Source organism: Lepisosteus oculatus, unplaced genomic scaffold, assembly GCF_040954835.1.
Source record: "Lepisosteus oculatus isolate fLepOcu1 unplaced genomic scaffold, fLepOcu1.hap2 HAP2_SCAFFOLD_67, whole genome shotgun sequence".
NCBI classification, from domain to species: domain Eukaryota; kingdom Metazoa; phylum Chordata; class Actinopteri; order Semionotiformes; family Lepisosteidae; genus Lepisosteus; species Lepisosteus oculatus.
In genome coordinates this window covers 1037518-1060778 of record NW_027168224.1, presented here as the reverse complement: position 1 = coordinate 1060778, position 23261 = coordinate 1037518, and the positions used below count along the sequence as shown (strand labels likewise).

The window sequence follows — 23261 nt, the reverse complement described above, 5'->3', positions numbered from 1 at the left end:
CGTTCTCCGTTTCATAAAAAACATTTCCAAAATACAAGCCTTGCAGACAGACACGCCTCAGAGGACTTAAGGGTGGCTTCATGTCGGAATGATAAAGTCTCCCCGTCCGGACATGAAAATGCCACTTTGTTACACACAAAAAAAGAATCAACAACAGAGAAATGCCCACAAGCATTTGAAAAGCCGCACCACGTCGCACTTGAAATAGCTCTTACATTAGTGGTAGACACAGGAATCGTCTTTTTATTTACGCTCTTACCAACGCGATGGAAAGCAAAACAAAGCAAAGCAGAGCAAAACAAAACGAACAAACGAAAACCCTCACGTCCCGCACTTCCATATAACGCTGTTACGTGCCCAAGCGGTATTGTATGTCATCCTAGCACTGCACCCCGGGTCGTACGGTATATGGGAACGAGCACACGCCACGAATCGTCTCGAATCACTCCCTACAGCTGTAAGGCGCCTTGAAGCGTGCACCCCCAACATTCTTCTTTGCGCATCTGTGAAAGGTAAACTCTTGAGCAAACTCTGAACCAGCTCTAAGGAAACTAATCCGATTAGACGTTACTTTGACTCATCCTTTAAGGGACCCTTGTTAATTGGAGAAATCAATGATTTCGAATTAATTCTGTATGCGTTAAAAGAGCTATACACAGAAAACATGCAGGACACTGCTCATGATGTTTCCCGAGCCGAAACACAGTGCGTTTTTCCAAACCATTTGACAAAGCCCGCCCACTGAAAACTGCAGCAGATCGTGTAAAGGCGTTCAACTTTGTAACTACTGCACGCACAGGAAGCAGAATAAATTCCTCTTTTCAAACTGTCAAAGGTTTGCTGCAGGACATCGCACAATCTCTTTTGAATGGGGACAAACGATTTCTTATGGGGCGCAGTAAGTACAGACGTTTAAAAAGCTCCACTCATGCCGACGATGCAGCATGAAGAAGCGCAACCTAACGTTTGACAGACAAAAGCCAGGCGCCGCTACGAGCAATATGAAATCAAACTGACAGCACACGGCGTTTCGCGCTGACTAAAAATGATCTCGACAGACGATGTTCTCTGCATAACGCTGAAAGAGCTAAAGAGCGTTTCTGTTGAGACGTAACCCATTGGGCAAAAGACGTATAATATACGTCTATTAAACGCATATCTTAGACGTCTAAATGTGGTCTACAATTCGTCTAGAATGAAATTCTAATATACGTCTAAAGTTAAACGTCAATTATACGTCTATATTTAGACGTTCATTATACATAAATGGTTGGAGTTCTATTATACGGATAAATTTAGAGGACTATTATACATATATGGTTGGAGTTCCGGATAACTTTAGAGGTCTATTATACGTATATGGTTAGAGGTCTATTATAGGGATAACATTAGAGGTCTATTATACGTATATGGGTAGAGGTCTATTATACATCAAAGATAGATTTTATAGGTGTAGAAACAAGTAAAACAAGCCAATGATTAGGTTTAGAAATGTATTCTGAAAATACACATTCACACCTGAAACATATGTATTTCAAATTATACATTGTATACAATCAATCAACAATCAACATATGGGCAATAATCATAAAAAACACAACTAGTCTTAAACTTCAGCTTCAAATTCTGGTAACATGGCAATATACAGTATAGTAATGACAAACACAAAACTAATTACATTAACACACTAACTCAAAACCACATTTTGATTCAGATATACATTTTAAAATGTACAACTTCTATATTTCCAAGAAAAAAATATTACATAAAATATAAAATATTACAATGGAAGTTAAGACGATTTTTGTCCACTATTTGCAAACCCTGTCTAATTGTCCTAACAGTTAGAACCAAAAACCTATTATTTTCAGAGTCCAGATCTCTTGGCCCCCTGCCTTGCATATGCATTCTTCAAGTAACACATTGCGTGCTCCTTTATTTCTTTTTCTGTTGATGTAGGGTGGGACTTCAGCACCGCAGCTAGGAGAAAATTATATAATATTACTTCCCAAATAATTGATGATTAATATCTTCTTTAGTATAATCTAAAAAATGAACGGTTTACTAAGCTCAAAGCTGAAATAAATGTATAAAATTTGGCTTGCATCATAGCAGTTGAGCAATAAAGTCTGTCCTAATTAAAGAGTACCCAAAGTTTGAAAGTACAACATAGAATAAGAATAAGAGAAACGGCAAAACGATTTTGTGTCATCTTCCCCATTCACACTATTTTATGTGCCATTTTTTTGCTTATTCACATACTATTTTAATCAAAATAATATTAAGAAAGATCTGTATGTATTCAGATAGTATTATTATTGTTCATACTTACTCGTCAAAAGAGGATTGCTGAGATATTTTCGGATATACTTCTACGTTTGAAAAACGTGTCCAAAATGGTGACCAACGAATACTAGCAATGCATTGTGGTATATAACCGGAAAATATGCTGGGTTCGATATTTTCTCAACGTATGCGTTTATTAATGTTGTCGATATTATGGTTGAAATTTAACATTGATAATACATCGCTGCTATGAGCTGATGTGCAATTTTAACGCATGCAATAAGTAAGGATCGGTCACTGTTGTATGGTATTATATATAATGACATTATGGAATAGGATGGGGACAGGCCTGGCATCACGGGGGGAGGGGGGAATGTCGCCCCTTCAGTTTTGGGCAAAAAGTTTTACCTAACTTAATTTGCACCCTAAAAAAATAGTTGTACTTTGTCAATGGTCAGACAACACTAAATGACACGAACAGTCACTCAGTCTGTTTGATGGGCAGGAGGGCTATCCGTCCAGGAACTGCACATATTATTGAGTGTCAACATTACGATCCTGTTTGCTCAGGTGGACCGATTCCTTGCAGTAGTTTATCATTATACTTAAAATCGTTATATAACTAGGACTAGTTATAGCAGTCTGTGCTTTCTGTTGGTTTTACAACATTTTTTTCTTAACGATTCAGAACGTCCATGTAGCTGCAAAAATGAACGCTTATGGTACTTTTCGCTCCAGGCAATACAAACCTTGAGAGTGACGAAAAATGTGAAACTGAACTTCATCGCAAATACCAGATTGCTAGTCGTTATCTTCTATCATGAAGCACTAATCAATGGTATAGCTGCGAGATTTCATTTGGGTAGCTGCACCGTACAGCTCCGTTTCAACCGAAATATCACTCCCCCCTCAGAATTTCAGACGCCCCCCTACAGATTTTTCCTCGGGCACCGCGCACTGATGGGGGACTTTTGTCAAGAAAATAAAAATAGAAACTCTATAGGCACTCAAACATTTTACTGTTTTTTTTCAGGCAGGTGGCAAGACCCCCTCAGCAAAACCCTTGTATGCCAAGCTGTGGGCATTGATTCGTCGAATATACGTATATTTACGGCGAAATTACGGCTATACGTATATATACGTCGCCTCGACGTATAATCAACGTCGAATTGCAACCGTAAAATCGACGACATGAATAAACGCATATATAACGTCGAAAAAACATCTAACACAGTGCCTGAGGCTTTTTACTGTATGTATCGTGTGTGCCGCAAGTAGGAGTATACGGCACTCTGCACAGTGTACGAAGTAAATTATTTTCGCAGTAATTAATTTATTATATTTACTATATTTATTATACACGTGTAAATTAATTGCTGCGAAAATAATTTACTTCGTACACTGTGCAGAGTGCCGTATACTCCTAGTTGCGGCACACACGATACATACAGTAAAAAGCCTCAGGCACTGTGTTAGATGTGTTTTCGACGTTATATATGCGTTTGTTAATGTCGTCAATTTTACGGTTGCAATTCGACGTTGATTATACTTCGAGGCGACGTATATATACGTATAGCCGTAATTTCACCGTAAATATACGTATATTCGACGAATCAATGCCCACTGGGAACAAGCTCGCTTCTTTCTACCATGATGTCACCGTGACCAAATCTGTCTTTAAACACCTTGCTCAGTCTCTAACGAGACTGTCAAAAATTGCTTTCGCCGATTGTATTGCAAACCGGCGGAAGCGGGATATTGGGAAAAGTTTTCAACTAGCAATAATCCCGCCTCGGCTAAACCTCACAGGCTACGATACTGCCACTGCGCAAAGCTGACGGTTGCCAGGCAACCGCGGGGATCCTATGGAAATCGTTATCAATTGTCTCATGGCATGTCGTTGCTGTAACGCTTCATATTTGTCGTCTTCTTCTAGCTTGAGGTTTTGAAGAATTTCATGACAGACAAGGGCTCCGTTGGGAACAAAGAAAGCCGTTGATTCTTTTCAGCAGCAGAAATACAACCCTTTAAATACAAGATGACAGAACAATGACGAAGGGCATGCTGGGAGGAACTCATGCACTACAGAGGAAAGGGGGCGGGCATGTACAGTTCACATTCAAGCCACAAGTACTCTTCTCGGATGTTGCACAAACAAATCCTAACGTCTTGAAAGCATTGCGGCATGTTTGTGTCCCACTTCCCGTGGCTGCAGGATGACTGACATGAACGGACAAACACAATCTGTGGCGTTTAGCGTGACATAGTCTTGCAGGCATCGTGCTGTCTCACTGCAATACTATACCGCTGGAGGAAACAGTCCATCTGGCCATGAAACTCATTTGAACGTCTAGCTACAGCAACTAACAATATCATGATTTATTCAGGATGTGTGGAATCAGCACGTCCCGGAGACAGCTTCCGAAATCGTGAGCATTCTCTGGTGGTAGGGGCGTTCAAGATGGCGCTCAGGTGGGAGGTAAAGTTTAGTGGTTGAGGATTTTTTTTTGAGTTTTTCATGACCTGAATGTTAATTTTTGCTTTTTTTGACTACAGAAAAATAAGGACTTAACACTACTTGTTTAAACTTCAGTTATAATTGAAAGAAAAAAAAACGATTTTTTTTAGGTTTAAGAATTTCGATATGAGTAACACTGGGAAAAGAAAAGAGAGTGCTGGGTCTTCGAAGGAGAAGTCTAAGAAACCTCAATCGTATATGTATAGCACTACAAGAAAATTGATGGCAACTAAAGGGAAAAGTGAAGCAGCTGGAGGGGACGTGGAAAGAGTGCTGGAGATGCGCTCGTACGCGAGCGTTCGCAGCCCAAGTGAGACTCAGCTGCCAGAGGAAGAGCCGGAGTCCCTGCCCAGCACACCTGTGAAAACCCCGGCAGCCAAGAGAGGAAGGGGCGACCTGACGCTGGAGGAGCTCCAGACCAACATCTTCAACATGATGGCACAGAGCTTGGGTGAGCTGAAGGAAATGATTCGATCTAATACAGTCGCAATCGAAAGTCTTAAAAAGTCCATGGACTGTGTGTTTAAAGAGGTTGAAGACTTAAAGAGTGAAGTAAAAGTTCTTAAACAAGTAAATACCAAACAAGAAAAGCATATTAAAGAACTTGAATTGAAAGTGAACGATGTAGATAGATACCGTCGATGATGGAATTTAAAATTATTTGGAGTTAAAGAGGAACGTGATAAGGACCTTGTTGCAACAGTGAAGGGTATCTGTAAAAGGACCCTGCCGGACCAGGAGGACGTAATATCGGCCATTGACTTTGTTCACAGGCTCGGGAGAGCGAACATGTCTGGGCAAGTGCGCCCCAGATCGATTATAATACAGTTCACCAAGAGGACGGCGAGGGACATGCTGTGGCGAGCGGCGAGGGGGAATGAGTATTTGAATGGGAACAAACTGAGGTTTGCAGAGGACCTGTCTGCCGCGGACAGGAGCACCAGGAACCAGCTGTGGCCCCAGGTTGAAGCTGCCAGAAGAGAGGGGAGGAGAGCCTACTTTGTGGGAGCGAGGGCCTTTGTGGACGGGAAGGAGATTTGCTCCCAGTGACTGCTCAGTTAATGATTATGTTTGGTTATATTTGTTATACCAGTATATACTAGTGTTTCTTTAGTGTTAGTTTGGAATGGTGTAGTTAAGTGTTAAGGACTGTTATAGTTCTGGTTCTTTGAAAAACTCAATAGTTTAGACAGTCTTAGAGTTAGTTATTTGCTTTTGTGTATGTCTTTTTCATGAATGCCAGAGGTACTCGAAATGTTGTTAAAAGAAAAACTGTGTGCTGAGTTTTATTTTTTACAGGAAACGCATGCATGTTGAAACTAAAGTTTATAAATAATTGAGAAATATTAAAGCAAGGAAAATATGATACGTGTAAAATATACAATTTGATCACATAATTACTTAATTACCTCTGGTAGTTAAATGCTTTTTTCTGCTGCGTTTTTTTTCTCTTGTACATGACTCTGATCCTCTTGTTGTATTTGTATTTGTAAATTCTGTTTAATAAAAAAAATTAAAAAAGCATTCTCTGGTGGTGTCCTGCAGGCTTCCTGTGGGTGTGCGTTGGTGGTATAGTGGTGAGCATAGCTGCCTTCCAAGCAGTTGACCCGGGTTCGATTCCCGGCCAACGCAGTGGCGAATGTTTTCAAATGCTGTCATGAGCCTTGGATTGTGACTAGCAAAGCGAAGTCTTTTGAAAGAGCTAAAGCACTGAAAAACGGAATTGAGGGAGAATCTTACAGGGGATTCTGAGCGGTGTCTGCATACACGCAGTCCGATACGGGTGCTGAAAGCTTGAGCTACTCTCAATGTCATGCTGCCTTTCCCCGGAGTAAATCTGTTACATTGAAAGAATGCTTCTGGCAGGTTCAAAAAGGGACCCTTGTTAATTGGAGAAATCAATGATTTCGAATGAATTCTGTATGCGTTAAAAGACAGCTATACACAGAAAACATGCAGGACACTGCTCATGATGTTTCCCGAGCCGAAACACAGTGCGTTTTTTCAAGCCATCTGACAAAGCCCGCCCACTGAAAACTGCAGCAGATCGTGTAAAGACGTTCAACTTTGTAACTACTGCACGCACAGGAAGCAGAATAAATTCCTCTTTTCAAACTGTCAAAGGTTTGCTTTACGAACGCCGCAGGACATTGCACAATCTCTTTTGAACAGGGACAAACGATTTCTTATGGGGCGCAGTAAGTACTGTTACTGTCACTGCTCGATACCGACGTTGGCCTACTATACCATGTTCAGCCACTGCTAGAAAATGTACGGCTCTAGCACCGGAGCAAACAACAGGAGGGCCGATGTCGAACAGGCACACGTGTCAGACATGGAGAGCAATGAGAATGGGATTCAAACCCATGCCTGCAGAGCACAATGGATTAGTAGTCCATCACCTTAACCACTCAGCCACCTTGTTGACGAAACTGGGCTGTCCGGACATGGGTTGGCGCGCTCCAGATGATCTTTTTCTTTTTTTCCCCACGTACTCGAGGGTCATTTTCCTGTTCCACATGTGATTTCAACATTTTCCTTGGGAGATGTCAAGCCAGCAAGCCACTGCTGTGGTTCAGTGGCCAGTGTGGAGTTCAGTGGCCCTGTTGTACACAGAAAGCACATTGAGCTCCTTGGACATGAAAAGTTCCAGATAAAAGCCATTTGTCATCCTTTCTCTTGGTGTCGATGTTGCTATTGTATGTAAAGGTGGCAACTTGCTCAGCGAGCAGGCGGAGCACACACCGAATGCAGATGTGTCTGAGTGGTGTGTCCAAGTGGCTGCAAAAGGACAACACTCCCGGGGCGCCGTGGCTTAGTTGGTTAAAGCGCCTGTCTAGTAAACAGGAGATCCCAGCCTACGGCTAAACTTAATCAAATGCAAGTATTCATTTCCTGTCTTTAACGCGACTTGTTTTTCTTAAAATGGATGCAACTTGCAAAACATGAAATACAAGCCTTGCTAATCAGCGCTAGCGGCTGGCAAAAAAAAGGAGTCAGCTATTTTTTTTTCTTTAACCTTAACCCTGCTAACGGAGAAGAGTTAAACGACCGAGTCTATGCAGCTTAAACGGTGCGCAAGTCGGGTTCTTAGCTGAAAGGGTGGTAAATCACGCTCACCCCAGTCCTTAATCTTTTAAAGAGGATACAAAATTGAACCTAGTCGCCACATCACATACATCCTGTTAAATGATAAAAAGGTAACATCTATCCTCGCTCCAGAGTAAATCTCACGTTGAGGGCATCTTTTTTTTCACTTTACCGTGAGTCGGGCTCGGCTGCACAGAGGAGAGAGCAGAGCAATGAGGTCACAGGGACAGGGGAGTCACACGCTGGCGGTTTGAATACGCGGAAGATCACTGAGGGATCCACAGTATGTGGACCCTCCGTTCGCCATCAGTCCACACTCCGGACTCTGAATCCTGCCATCCGAGTTAAGATCTCGGCGGAACCTGAGGCGCAGTTCCTTCTTAAAACGTAATCTGGTGAGCATTTCTAGAATCGCACTTGTATAGATGCAGCCTTTAATGTGTTGCTAGGTTAAAATTGATGACTTCTTGTATTTCAGTAGGCAACTGCCCTCTTGATTTTGGATTTAATTTCTTTATTACAGGGGCGCTTTTATGAAGACAGAGTCATGTTCAGGTACTTTGCTTGATGGAGGAAGCTCATTTCGGACTCTGTGATCTGCTCACCTGGAAAGGTCTGCTGTACTACTACAAGAGAGAAGTAGGGTCTGGAAGAAGGGACAATTTTATGATGCTTTGGAAGATAGTTTTTTTTTTCTTATACTGAAAATGAAAAGTAGTTGTTTCTATATGGACTCAGTCTTTGGAATTTGTATATTTATACATTTCAGTGAACCCTCAGCCATTCCTTCTGTATTGTAATTCAATTTCTCTTTTAAAATTCCTTCCCCACTTCTAGGACCTGCAGTTGCTGAACTCCACAATGGCTTCTATTGGAAAGTCTGTGACTGAGACCAAGTAAGTGTTCATTTTTTTATGAAACCATTATTTATTTAGGAGCAATGAGCAATTCTTATATAAATGCAATAAAATCATTATGCTCAAACTATGAGAGAGAATTTTAAGGATAATTTAAGAAATCAGTCTTATTCCCCTGGTGTGCAAGATGTGCCTGAATACTTTTGATCAGCTTCCTGCTCACTTCAAGAGGGCGTGTATGAAGCACGCCACGGCAGAAGAGATCAGGTGGCCTCTCAACAGGCGAGGGAGGACATGATGAATCACCTGAAGAACGGGGTCATCGTGGATTACCACAGAATAGAGATCAAAGGACACTTTGTGGGCTTGAAATACAAAGAAAATCATGTTCTATGGGACAAGATAAATACAAAACTTAAGCTTTTATTTTAATTAGATTTATTTATAAAGCATAAGCAATCATTTATTACATTAATATATGTGAAAATAACATTTTAGTATCATACGTTTAGTATATTTAGTCCCTAATGCTGAAAGAAATGATCATAGAACATGACATCTAACCTTACCTGCTGTGTTTTTAATCCCTATTGCTCAATGCACGGTGAAAGCATTGCATACATATGTCTGACAATGAGGAATGGGCCCCTGAGACAGTCATTTGCCTGTTTCACAAATGATCGTATTTTACTAGAGATTCTGTTTGGGATTCAGATGTGCATTCGGACAGCAATCCCTTTCAAGAAATGATACGTTCTGGATGAGGTCAAAGGTGCTGGAACACTGTATTTAGGATGTGTTTGCAGAGACTGTGTGTCTCCTGCTTCAACGCAGTGAGAAATAGATGTGCTCCTGTAATTCATTGGTACATGCCCAGGGCAGTAAGCAGTCTGAGGATTTATTTCCAGACGGCATAGAGCAGTGAAGCAGTGAAGTAGTGCAACACACTGGATCATTATATTATTAGAATCTATTCTACTTAAATTATTACATTATACACAATTTGAGTTCATTTTAAAAAGTAAAAGGTAATGAAAGGAATGCATTTTCGTAAGAAAGATAATACCGATATGCATGTGATAATCTTCCTTATATCATGTAGTGCGTCATTTGGACACTTTGTGGGATTGAAATACAAAGAAAATCATGTTCTATGGTACAAGATAAATACAAAACTTAAGCTTTTATTTTAATTAGATTTGTTTATAAAGCATAAGCAATCATTTATTATATTAATATATGTGTGTAGCGGCGAGGCTTATTAATAAGGCAGAATTAAGTGTTCTGAGCCTTCCCAAATGAGGCCCCATTTCTCTGTTCATCTCTGTGGTGCAGCCATAGAGAGACTATTCATGCAGGGTGATTTAAGGTCCTAGGACAGCTCCCAAAGGGGGATGCACTTAGCTAAGCCTGGCTATCATGATCAATGGTCATCCATTGGCGCCTATCTGTCTAGGGAGTGCCAGTTGGACATCTGGACTGCATTACTAAGTGTCAGGACTAAGTGACTCATATCTCACCTTGATCAATCAATCAGGGACTGGTAGGGCCGAGTAACCCACGTGGGACTCTGATGCCCATGGAACTTTCAGCCAATCAATGAGCTGAAGTTCCTCCAGGTAAAAACAGGCAACACAGAGAGCCTGTGAGATTCAGTAAGATTCAGAAGGGAGGATTCAGAGGATTCTGTGGACAATTCTAAAGGGAATTCAAAGGAGAATTCCAGGGCAGGGCGGCCCAGGAGCAGAAGGCTCCCAAGGGCAGGACATTCTCGCAGCGCGCCTCCTGACCATCCTGAGACTCAGCCCGGACAACCACGGAACGGCCAGTGTGTCTGAGTGCCAGAACTTTCCTTTGTTCTAAGAGTCTAGAGCGGAGGTTGCCAGAGAATAACCAGAGGATCCACCCGAGGTTAGCACCAGCAGCAGGCCTCGTGAACAGGTCGGAACTGTGGACAGCTGAATCACTATTCAGAACTAGCTCTTCATCAGAAACGAACCGGTCCTCTTCCTGACTTGCTGGGACCCACAGTCATCTTTTCTCCTGTGCACAAACTTTGCTAGTTAAAGCCCACAGTGAGCATCAGCAGCGCAGCGTCGCAAGCCGCACAGCACAGCCTGGCACGGAGCCAGAGAGCGCGGATTGGACAGCAACAGCCTGCAACTGTTTCTTTGTGCCCGCAGGAAGATCTGAATCCCCAAAGATTGGATGAGTATTCAACTTCAATGCATTACAGCTCGAGAATTCAATTGTTATCCCAACCAGTTGATATCAATTTAATTCCTAAGAGTTATGTACTTGTTTGAGTATCTAATGTAGAAGTTATAACCAAGTTCATTAACGAAACGGTCTTAATGAATGATATACTGAACGTATGTCCTCTTGATATGTGTAACACTTCATAACTGACTGAATATATATCTTTTGTATTCTGATAACCCTCTCGATAAGATCTGTTAGGTTTACATGCATATTTTATGTATTAATAAATGTATCCTCGTGTATTAGTACCTGTGTGTGCGCGTTGTTTGAGTTATGTCACATGGTTGGATTCTAAAGCCATCAAAAGAATCAACTTTGTGATTTACTGCTACAATTAATAATTGTCTCAGTAAATGCCCAAACCCTACAGAACTGGTGCCTTCAGAGAGCCACTACATTTAATTTTGCTATGGCAACATTACATATTTGGCGTCCCTGAGCCGGTTTTCTTACATGTGAAAATAACATTTTAGCATCATATTATTACATACAGGTCTCTAGCTTCAACACAGTGATATATATATATACTCAGTGATTTATTGGTACATGCCCAGGTCAATAATCAGAATGAGGATTTATTTCCAGACGGGCTACAGGTAGTGTTGTGAAATACTTCAACACACTGGATCGCAGATTTAGACCCCCTGCACTCTTACTCCTTAAAAACCAAAGAAATGAAGATATGTAGCAATCACATTGCAACAGGGCTGACAGTGACTTAATGCTTATACTAGTGGACTTCTGGTACCTTTAGGGTACGGTGTTCCCTGAAGGGCTCTCAAACCCCGCATTTCAGATGCCTAGCTGTTTCGCTGATGTGTTGCACCTCAGAATCACTTTTAAACCTTACCTCTGGTATCTTTAATCCCTATTGCTCAACGCATGGTGAAAGTATTGCATAAATGTGTCTGAAAATGAGCAATGGGCACCTGAGAGACTCATTTGCCTGTTTCACAAATGATCATATTTGACTAGAGATTCTGTTTGGGATTCAGTTGTGCATTCTGACAGCAATCGCTTTCAAAAAACGATACATTCTGGATGAGGTCAAGGTGCAGGAACACTGTATTTAGGATGTGTTTGCACTTATTCTGTGTCTCTAGCTTCAACACAGCGATATATGTATATGCTCACTGATTTTTTGGTACATGCCCAGGGCAATAATCATTATGAGGATTTATTTCCTGATGTGCTAGGGGTAGTGTTGTGAAATACTTCAACACACTGGATCGCAGGTTTAAACCGCCTGCACTCTTACTCCTTAAAAACCAACAAATGCAGATATGTAGCAATCATATTGTAGCTGACACTCATTTGCCTGTTTCACAAATGATCATATTTTACTAGAGATTCTGTTTGGGATCCGGATGTGCATTCTGACAGCAATCTCCTTATCGCGGCTTTGCCCTTCTTGCCTCTTTGGACAATATCTCCATCTTGTGGTCGTTATTGGTAATGTAGATAGATAGATAGATACTTTATTGATCCCGTGAGGGAAATTGCAGTGCAACAGCAGCTTAACACACACAACACAGCCACAGTGTAACGAATTATATACTAATAGTACAATACATACAATACAATACAAGAGTTACTCACAGTCCGGACACACAAGAGGAAACTAGAACAGAACAGTACACAGAAAATCGTATCACACGTATGAATATAAATATAGATGTAACCATAGATATAAATATAAATATAAATGTATTGCACAGGTCCCTGGCATATATTGCACAAAAGTGGTTGTAAGCGGGAAAAAGAAAAAGAAAAAGAAAGAGAACAGATGTAGCAGTATATGTGTATATGCGTTTAGTCCAGAAACAGGTCACTGTCGCTGTTGCCTCTGCCAAGACGCAAGGTGGATGCGTTGTACAGTCTTATGGCAGACGGCAAGAATGACCTCCTGTAGCGCTCCCTGTCGCACCGTGGGTGAATCAGTCTATTGCTGAACGTGCTCTTCATTCCTGCAAGCCTGTCATAGAGGGGATGGGAGAAGTTGTCCATGATGGCCTCCAGTTTGGACATCATTCTCCTCTCAGCCACTACCTCCAAGGGGTCCAGGTCAGACCCAATGACAGAGCTCGCTCTCCTGATGAGCTTGTTCAGCCTTTTGGAATCTACTGCTCTAATCCCAGAGCCCCAGCACACCACTGCGTAGAAAATGGCACTCGCTACCACCGACTGATAAAACATGTGTAGCATCTTACTACACACATTGAAGGACCTGAGCCTCCTCAAGAAGTAAAGTCGGCTCTGTCCGTTCTTATAGATGGCCTCGATGTTCTTAGACCATTCCAGTCTATCGTCGATGTGCACTCCCAGGTACTTGTACGAGTCCACCATCTCCACGCCACTCCCATGGATGTAGACAGGAGTAGGTTTGACCTTTTTCCTCCTGAAATCTACCACCAGTTCCTTTGTCTTTGTAACATTCAGTTCCAAGTGGTTCACCCCTCCACATGTCTAGACAACATCTCCATCTTGTGGTCGTTGTTGGTAATCTCTTCTTATGCCCTTTTTTATTTTAATTCTCTATTAGTTGATTCTAGAATCTCTACAATGGAGATGAAAACATCAGTTTTATAGCAGACAATATGACATTATTTATAGTCCAATTAGAAACTTATTACCCTGTTTTTAACATAATAACAAATTAAAATTGATTAAAACTAAGTTTGGAACACCAGGGAACATAACAAATGATTTTTAGGAAAACCATGAAGTTCTCTGTGTCCAATGCCTGCAAGGGGAGAAAGCTAGAATCCTTAGATTTTTTCAAAATTTGAAAATAAACATCATATAACAACAGCTTTCATTCCTAGGAGTGAAAAATAACCATTTTTGAAGACATAGTAGTTTCTAAAACACTACAATAAAGTTAAAAACATCAGTTTTATATTACATTATTTTTAGTAAAATTAGTCATTTTTTGCACTATTTTTAATAAAATATCTAATTAAAAGTGATTAAAATTAAGTTTGGAACAACAAGGAACACAAAAAAAAAGATTTTTAGGAAAACCATGAGGTCCTCTGTGCCCGATGCCTGCAAGGGGAGAAAGCTAGAATCCTAAAAAAAAGTTATCAATTCTAGAGCCTAAGAGGAAAACAAGACAAATGTATATCTCCAAATAATTTTATGTGCTTCAGAAGAGCCCAGGAAAGTTTTTTGCATACATGAAACCACGCCCGTTTGCACATAAGCAGACATGGTTGCACACACGACTGCATGAAAGCACACGTGCATGCGAAGTCATCCTGTTAAGCATTTGAAAAGCCGCACCACGGCGCACTTGAAATAGCTCTTACATTAGTGGTCGACACAGGAATCGCCTTTTTATTTACGCTCTTACCAACGCGATGGAAAGCAAAACAAAGCAAAGCAGAGCAAAACAAAACGAACAAACGCAAAACCCTCACGTCCCGCACTTGCATATAACGCCGTTACGTGCCCAAGCGGTATTGTACGTCATCCTAGCACTGCACCCCGGGGCGTACGGTATATGGGAATGAGCACACGCCACGAATCGTCTGAAATCACTCCCTACAGCTGTAAGGCGCCTTGAAGCGTGCACCCCCAACATTCTTCTTTGCGCATCTGTGAAAGGTAAACTCTTGAGCAAACTCTGAACCAGCTCTAAGGAAACTAATCCGATTAGACGTTACTTTGACTCATCCTTTAACAGTTTTCAGTCTCTGTCTTTAAACACCTTGCTCAGTCACATTCAAGCCACAAGTACTCTTCTCGGATGTTGCACAAACAAATCCTAATGTCTTGAAAGCATTGCAGCATGTTTGTGTCCCACTTCCCGTGGCTGCAGGACGACTGACACGATCGGACAAACACAATCTGTGGCGTTTAGCGTGACATAGTCTTGCAGGCATCGTGCTGTCTTACTGCAATACTATACCACTTGAGGAAACAGTTCATCTGGCCATGAAACTCATTTGAACGTCTAGCTACAGCAACTAACAATAACATGATTTATTCAGGATGTGTGGAACCAGCACGTCCCGGAGACAGCTTCTGAAATCGTGAGCATTCTCTGGTGGTGTCCTGGAGGGCTCCCCGGGCATGTGTTGGTGGTATAGTGGTGAGCATAGCTACCTTCCAAGCAGTTGACCTGGGTTCGATTCCCGGCCAACGCAGTGGCAAGTGTTTTCAAATGCTGTCACAAGCCTTGGATTGTGACTAGCAAAGCAAAGCCTTTTGAAAGAGCTAAAGCACTGCAAAACGGAATTGAAGGAGAATCTTACAGGGGATTCTGAGCGGTGTCTAAATAAATAAATTCACAGCGTCCGCGGATGGCATTTTGCAGCTGGAAGTAGATGTCGACGCTTTTTGCACACAGCACCAAAAAAGCGTCTTTTTTGAAGGTACAGGCATTGACCATTGGTGGTTCATTGTTAGAACTCTCGCCTGCCACGCAGGAGGCTTGGTTTCGATTCCTGGCCAATGCAGTGGCTTTTGCAGCGAACGGCTCCATCACTTGCATCCCAACTTTTGCAACTCGCAACTGAAAACCCACTGAAGCTAAGCAGGTGTGAGCCAGGTCAGTACCTGGATGAGGGTGAGCTACAGGGAAAAACAAAGCTTCCAGCTGGAAGTGGTGTTAATGGGGCCAGCAGGGAGGCGCTCACCCTGAGGTCTGTGCGGGTCCCAATCTCCCAATATAGTGACGGAGAAGCTGTGTTGTAAAAGGGCGCTGTCTTTTGGATGAGATGTAAAACCGAGGTCATAGTGCTCTGTGGTCATTAAAAATGACCACCAAAACCTTTGACAAAAGCTCTTGGTAATTGATGGTCTTCAATAATGTTTCTCCTTTAGGTACATTTAAAATCAGCTGAATAATGCTGTGAAACCATGAAACTGCATGAGAAAGCCCGTACACTGAATTACACGGCTTTCTATTCAAAGGAGGACAAAAGAAATTCCCTGAGTTCGATTTTTTGCAGCACAGAGAGGGGCACTGTCACGAGGCCGGTTAGGACAGTTGGTTAGAGCGTGGTGCTAATAACGCCAAGGTCGCGGGTTCGAGCCCCGTACGGGCCATGTCCTTTTCTCCTCTCTTACCAAAGCTGTTAGGTTCCTTTCCGTGGTGAGATGGGTTGTCCTGCAACGCTGCCACACAGTGCCGACAGACAAGAGTGTTGCGGGAGAAGAGAAAAGTGTTTGAAGATTTAAGAGTGTCTTAGGTGGAGCCAAAATCAAGTGTCACAAATGCAAGTGGGAAGATTTCCAATGTTTAATATGGTCAAAATAAGCGGAACTTACCAGCTGGTCCGGCACAGTCTGCCATGCTTTTGTCATATACTGTAAAGTGGTGTCGAACTGGGTGTCGAACTGGAGCCTCACCATTTGCATATGTGAGGCTCCAGTTATACATCGATTGTCACATTAAATGACAAAAATGAAGAGAGTTAAAGCAGCTGGAGAGGTTTTCTTACAACTTTTGAGCTGACACAGTTTTGGAAAATGTTTCCTTCACGCTGCACTGTACAACATAGGCAGCCAAGAGTCTCCAAAACAAAACAGAATGGACAGATAGGAGAAAATTCCCACTCGTCCTGAAGTTCCCAAAATCCAGCACTGAGCGTAAACAAAGTGTCTAAGTAGCGTGGGAATGTTAAACCTAACCCTAGCTGGAGTTTGAGCAATCCAGCACTGAGAGTAAAAAGATGAGTCAAAGTAACGTCTAATCAGATTAGTTTCCTTAGAGCTGGTTCAGAGTTTGCTCAAGAGTTTACCTTTCACAGATGCGCAAAGAAGAATGTTGGGGGTGCACGCTTCAAGGCGCCTTACAGCTGTAGGGAGTGATTCGAGACGATTCGTGGCGTGTGCTCGTTCCCATATACCTTACGCCCCGGGGTGCAGTGCTAGGATGACGTACAATACCGCTTGGGCACGTAACGGCGTTATATGCAAGTGCAGGACGTGAGGGTTTTCGTTTGTTCGTTTTGTTTTGCTCTGCTTTGCTTTGTTTTGCTTTCCATCGCGTTGGTAAGAGCGTAAATAAAAAGGCGATTCCTGCGTCTACCACTAATGTAAGAGCTATTTCAAGTGCGGCGTGGTGCGGCTTTTCAAATGCTCAACAGGATGATTTTGCATGCACGCGTGCTTTCATGCAGTCGTGTGTGCAACCATGTCTGCTTACGTGCAAACGGGCGTGGTTTCATGTATGCAAAAAACATTCCTGGGCTCTTCTGAAGCACATAAAATTATTTGGAGATATACATTTGTCTTAGTTTCCTCTTAGGCTCTAGAATTGATAACTTTTTTTTCATTTTTGGCATTTTTCATCATTTTCCAGAAAGTGGTTGCAAGCCCGATATCATGCGAAGAAACTTCAGGATTCGGGGATCAGTCAATGGATTTTCTTCAAAGTTGGATTTTTGCACTCTGTGGACCAAGAGATGTTGTTCTATAATGTTTTTTTTTTTTCAAATTTAAAAATATCATTTTTTCATGGAGCTTTGAATGGGATGGATTCACCCTCCTTTAGCTAGGACAGAGCTCCAGGAGCCTGGGTAGGATTCTAGCTTTCTCCCCTTGCAGGCACCTGGCACAGAAGACAATATTTTTTTCCTTAAAATCTTTTTTTTTGTGTTCCTTGTTGTTCCAAACTTAATTTTAATCACTTTTAATTAGAGATTTTATTAAAAATAGTGCAATAAATGACTAATTTCACAAAAATTAATGTAATATAAAACGGATGTTTTCAACTTTATTGTAGTGTTTTAGAAACTAATATGTCTTCAAAAATGGTTGTTTTTCACTCCTATGAATGAAAACTGTTGTTATATGATGGTTTTTTTTTCAAATTTTAAATGATCATTTTTTCATGGAGCTTTGAAGGGGATGGATTCACCCTCCTTTAGCCAGGACAGAGCTCCAGGAGCCTGGGTAGGATTCTAGCTTTCTCCCCTTGCAGGCACCTGGCACAGAAGACATCATTTTTTTCCTTAAAATCTTTTTTTTTTGTGTTCCTTGTTGCTCCAAACTTAATTCTATTCACTTTTAATTAGAGATTATATTAAAAATAGTGCAATAAATGACTAATTTCACTAAAAATACTAAAAGTAATATAAAACGGATGTTTTTAACTTTATTGTAGTGTTTTAGAAACTAATATGTCTTCAAAAATTGTTATTTTTCACTCCTAGGAATGAAAGCTGTTGTTATATGATGTTTATTTTCAAATTTTGAAAAAGCAAAGGATTCTAGCTTTCTCCCCTTGCAGGCATCGGACACAGAGAACCTCATGGTTTTCCTAAAAATCATTTTTTATGTTCCCTGGTGTTCCAAACTTAGTTTTAATCAATTTTAATTTGTTATGTTACAAACAGGGTAATAAAGTCTTAATTGGACTATAACTAATGTCATATTGTCTGCTACAAAACTGATATTTTCAGCTCTATTGTAGAGATTCTAGAATCAACTAATAAAGAATTGAAATAAAAAAAGGGCATAAGAAGACATTACCAACAACGACCACAAGATGGAGATATTTTCCAAAGAGGCAAGAGGGGCAAAGCTGCAATAAGGTAATATCATTTTTTGAAAGAGATTGTTGTCAGAATGCACATCCGTATCCCAAACAGAATCTCTAGTAAAATATGATCATTTGTGAAACAGGCAAATGAGTGTCAGCTACAATATGATTGCTACATATCTGCATTTGTTGGTATTTAAGGAGTAAGAGTGCAGGTTTAAACCTGCGATCCAGTGTGTTGAAGAATTTCACAACACTACCTCTAGCACATATGGAAATAAATCCTCATAATGATTATTGCCCTGGGCATGTACCAAAAAATCAGTGAGCATATATATATATATCACTGGGTTGAAGCTAGAAACACAGAATAACTGCAAACACATCCTAAATACAGTGTTCCAGCACCTTTGACCTCATCCAGAACGTATCATTTCTTGAAAAGGATTGCTGTCCGAATGCACATCTGAATCCCAAACAGAATCTCTAGTAAAATACGATCATTTGTGAAACAGGCAAATGACTGTCTCAGGGGCCCATTTCTCATTGTCAGACACATGTATGCAATGCTTTCACTGTGCATTGAGCAATAGGGATCAAAAACACCGCAGGTAAGGTAAGAAGTCATGTTCTATGATCATTTCTTTCAGCATTAGGGACTAAATATACTAAACGTATGATGCTAAAATGTTATTTTTACATATATTAATGTAATAAATGATTGCTTATGCTTTATAAACAAATCTAATTATAATAAAAGCTTAAGTTTTGTATTTATCTTGTACCATAGAACATGATTTTCTTTGTATTTCAAGCCCACAAAGTGTCCAAATGATGCACCTTTGATGCTCCAGATGATCTTTTTCTTTTTTTTCCCTCGTACTCGAGGGTCAATTTCCTGTTCCACACGTGATTTCAACATTTTCCTTGGGAGATGTCAAGCCAGCAAGCCACTGCTGTGGTTCAGTGGCCAGCGTGGAGTTCAGTGGCCCTGTTGTACACAGAAAGCACATTGAGCTCCTTGGACATGAAAAGTTCCAGATAAAAGCCATTTGTCATCCTTTCTCTTGGTGTCGATGTTGCTATTGTATGTAAAGGTGGCAACTTGCTCAGCGAGCAGGCGGAGCACACACCGAATGCAGATGTGTCTGAGTGGTGTGTCCAAGTGGCTGCAAAAGGACAGCACTCCTGGGGCGCTGTGGCTTAGTTGGTTAAAGCGCCTGTCTAGTAAACAGGAAGCCCTGGGTCTGAATCCCAGTGGATAACCGCCTACGGCTAGACTTAATTAAATGCAAGTATTCATTTCCTGTCTTTAACGCGACTTGTTTTTCTTAAAATTGATGGAATTTGCAAAACATGAAATACAAACATTGCTAATCAGCGCTAGCGGCTGGCAAAAAAAAAGAAGTCAGCAATGTTTTTTTTCTTTAACCTTAACCCTGCTAATGGAGAAGAGTTAAACGACCGAGTCTATGCAGCTTAAACGGTGCTCATGTCGGGTTCTTAGCTGAAAGGGTGGTAAATCACGCTCACCCCAGTCCTTAATCTTTTAAAGAGGATACAAAATTGAACCTAGTCGCCACATCACATACATCCTGTTCAACGATAAAAAGGTGACATCTATCCTCGATCCAGAGTAAATCCCACGTTGAGGGCATCTTTTTTTTCACTTTACCGTGAATCGGGCTCGGCTGCACAGAGGAGAGAGCAGAGCAATGAGGTCACGGGGACAGGGGAGTCACACGCTGGTGGTTTAAACACGCGGAAGAAAACTGAGGGATCCACATTATGTGGACCCTCCGTGCGCCATCAGTCCACACTCTGGACTCTGAATCCTGCCATCCAAGTTAAGATCTCGGCGGAACCTGAGGCGCAGTTCCTTCTTAAAACGTAATCTGGTGAGCATTTCTAGAATCGTACTTGTATAGATGCAGCCTTTAATGTGTTGCTAGGTTAAAATTGATGACTTCTTGAACTTCAGTAGGCAACTGCCCTCTTGATTTCGGATTTAATTTCTTTATTACAGGGGCGCTTTTATGAAGACAGAGTCATGTTCAGGTACTTTGCTTGATGGAGGAAGCATATTTCGGACTCTGTGATCTGCTCACCTGGAAAGGTCTGCTGTACTACTACAAGAGAGAAGTAGAGTCTGGAAGAATGGACAATTTTATGATGCTTTGGAAGATAATGTTTTTTTTTTCTTTGAAATCGAAATGAATCAGAATATCAGTGCAAAAGACAAACTCTTGGTTTGGTTTAAAGAGATATGGTTTTAAAACAGACAAGATGTAGAAAACAGGTGTTTCTCACTTTTGGAAAAGAATGGACCGGGGGTAATATTTTACTAGTTGCAGTGCTGATCTCACTGGGTTACAGTCCTGCAGTGTCACACCAGGGCCAGTGGCGCAATGGATAACGCGTCTGACTACGGATCAGGAGATTGCAGGTTCGACTCCTGCCTGGCTCGGGTCGTTTTTAAACGCATCGGGCTACTCCCTAAGTAGTCTGTGCTACTTACTGCATTGTAATCGTACCCAGTAAGAGATTTCCTTCATGTAAATGAACTGCACCTGACAGCTTTAGAAAAACACCTGGGCTCAGTACGGTGCTGAGAGCTCAGCGTTGCTGTTCTAATTAGCACGCACTGCATCGGCTATGAGCCCGAACCTTTCAATTATTCCGATCAGTAAGTCAACACGTAGTCCACATGAACGGTAGAAATATTCTCTTGTCTGTCTCTTGTTTGTATAGAACTGAATGTCCCTGACAATGTACTGTTAGTTTTAATTGAAGAACGGCATTTGTGTTCAAATATACCAGACAAGTTTACGTAACTGCTCATGCGACACTCAGTTGTAATTAGTCAAGAAATAAAGTCGAACAACAGCTGCGGGTTTGATTCTGAACGTATGAGATTGCAGCGCCTTTTACTTTCATTGACAAATGATAGAGATTCGAAGAGAGATCCTTCAGACCAGCAAGCAAACCCACGGCTATTTCGGTTTTCTATCTAGGCAACGTTGGTGTCTGCAATAGCATACATGAAAGCGTGATGCAATTTCTGTGGCTACATTTGTTGCACGTCATGCACAGTAAGAGTGTTTCTAACACCAAATAAAAAGTCAACAATTAGCGATCACGCCTTCTCCTCAGTTAACCCACTGAAACCCTTGCTGTTAACAGTTCTTTACTGCGTGCTTTACCAGCACCTACATATCGTGTCGGTTCTTTCAGCTTTATTCATTAGGTTTTCAAAGGCATAAGTAGAGCACCAGAGGTGCGAACGCAGAATGCGTGGTTATCTGAAGAATTGATTTCCACGGCAGCGGGTCCAAACGATTTCGCGTTTTTATAGTACCAGGAAAGGAGAAGCGGCACTTCGCCTCTGCCGCGCAGGCACAAGGCGACGTGCGGCAGACGCCGGAGTCGGTAGGTTTCGAACCTGCGCGGGGAAGCCCCAACGCATTTCGAGCCCATCGCCTTAACCACTCGAGCACGACAAATGCGAGCTCAATGCCGCCGCATTCCTCCTATAATCAAACACGGACTGCGAGGTGGCTGCGGAAACCTTTTTAAAGTTGGTCTTCGTTAAAAAAAATACCTTTCCAAGATTCGTGCCGGCAGACAGACACGCCTCAGAGGGTTTAAGGCTGGCTTCACGTTCAAATGGTAAAGTCCCCCAGTCCGGATGTCAAAATGCAACTTTGGCAGACAGAAAAAACATCAACAAACCAAAAATGTGGACAAGGATTTTACAAGCTGCACCACACTGCACTTTCAAAAGTATTTACATTCGTGTTAGACGCAGGAATTGCCTTTGATTTGCGCGCTTACGAACGCCATGGAAAACGAAACAAAACTAAAGCCCTCAGCTCCTGCACTTGATTATAATCCCGTTACGTGTCGAAGCAGGAATTTACGTCATCCTACCACTGCAACACGGGGAATAGAGGGAAATGAGCACAAGCTACGAATTGTCTCTAATCAGTCCCTACAGTTGTAAGACGCCTGGAAGCGTGCACCCCCATCATTAATCTTTGCGCATCTGTGCAAGGTAAACTCTGGAGCAGTCTCTGAAACGGCTCAAAGGAAACACGTGATTGATTCCATGTGCATCTGGGGTTCATTTCTTATTTACATTTAATTCAAGGGAAAGGCTTGGGTCAGTTTCAGACGGCCTCCAACAGCGAGATTCAAGCGCCCCACCTTCAGCCCAATCTGCGCCGCCAGAACGCCAACGGCTCCTCTGGTCTCCGGGGTGCGGTTGTGACCCCGTAACCTAAAGTGTTGGTGGCAGACAAATGGAGACTAACAGGTGATGTCCTAGGACATGACTACATTGTGACACTCGGTGGGGATGGTGACCATTGCTTGGAAAAGAGTGCGAGGCCCCTTTAGAAAAACATTTTGTTAACAGGCATTCTGCCTCAGCCTAAACACCTATAGCTTGCAAAGCGCATGCTATTAGACAGGCACCTCTGCAAGACCTTAAGAGTCTCTTAAACTAGTGATAGTAAGGTGTTCCCAATGGGCGATGTTTGGCTTTCAAATCATCTCTCTGTGGAAGCGCCGCGATGCAGCTGTTTAAGGCTTAGAAGCAGCTGACTGTTTCACTACCTAGCTGATTACTGTCAGTCAGGGAGCTCAGAGGTGAAAAGCCTGTCTGAGAGACAATTCGCCGTCGATCAGTTCAATATGTTCCGTACCAACTCGGCGCACCTGAGATCATCTTGGTAGCTGTGTAGCTCAGATG

At 41.9% G+C, this 23261-nt stretch overlaps 5 non-coding genes across 5 annotated transcripts; 3 read left to right on the top strand and 2 right to left on the bottom strand.

Annotated features, from left to right (window-relative positions):
* Positions 1–3980: 3980 nt before the first annotated feature.
* LOC138233363 (U4 spliceosomal RNA) lies at positions 3981–4122 on the bottom strand. Its single transcript, XR_011187475.1, has one exon. It is a non-coding gene; the product is annotated as a U4 spliceosomal RNA (small nuclear RNA).
* Positions 4123–6364: 2242 nt separating this feature from the next.
* Positions 6365–6436, top strand: trnag-ucc (transfer RNA glycine (anticodon UCC)). Its single transcript has one exon. It is a non-coding gene; the product is annotated as a tRNA-Gly (tRNA).
* Positions 6437–7147: 711 nt separating this feature from the next.
* trnas-acu (transfer RNA serine (anticodon ACU)) lies at positions 7148–7229 on the bottom strand. The gene has a single exon. It is a non-coding gene; the product is annotated as a tRNA-Ser (tRNA).
* Positions 7230–15092: 7863 nt separating this feature from the next.
* On the top strand, positions 15093–15164 carry trnag-ucc (transfer RNA glycine (anticodon UCC)). The gene has a single exon. It is a non-coding gene; the product is annotated as a tRNA-Gly (tRNA).
* Positions 15165–20902: 5738 nt separating this feature from the next.
* Positions 20903–20975, top strand: trnar-acg (transfer RNA arginine (anticodon ACG)). The gene has a single exon. It is a non-coding gene; the product is annotated as a tRNA-Arg (tRNA).
* The last annotated feature ends 2286 nt before the right edge of the window (positions 20976–23261 follow it).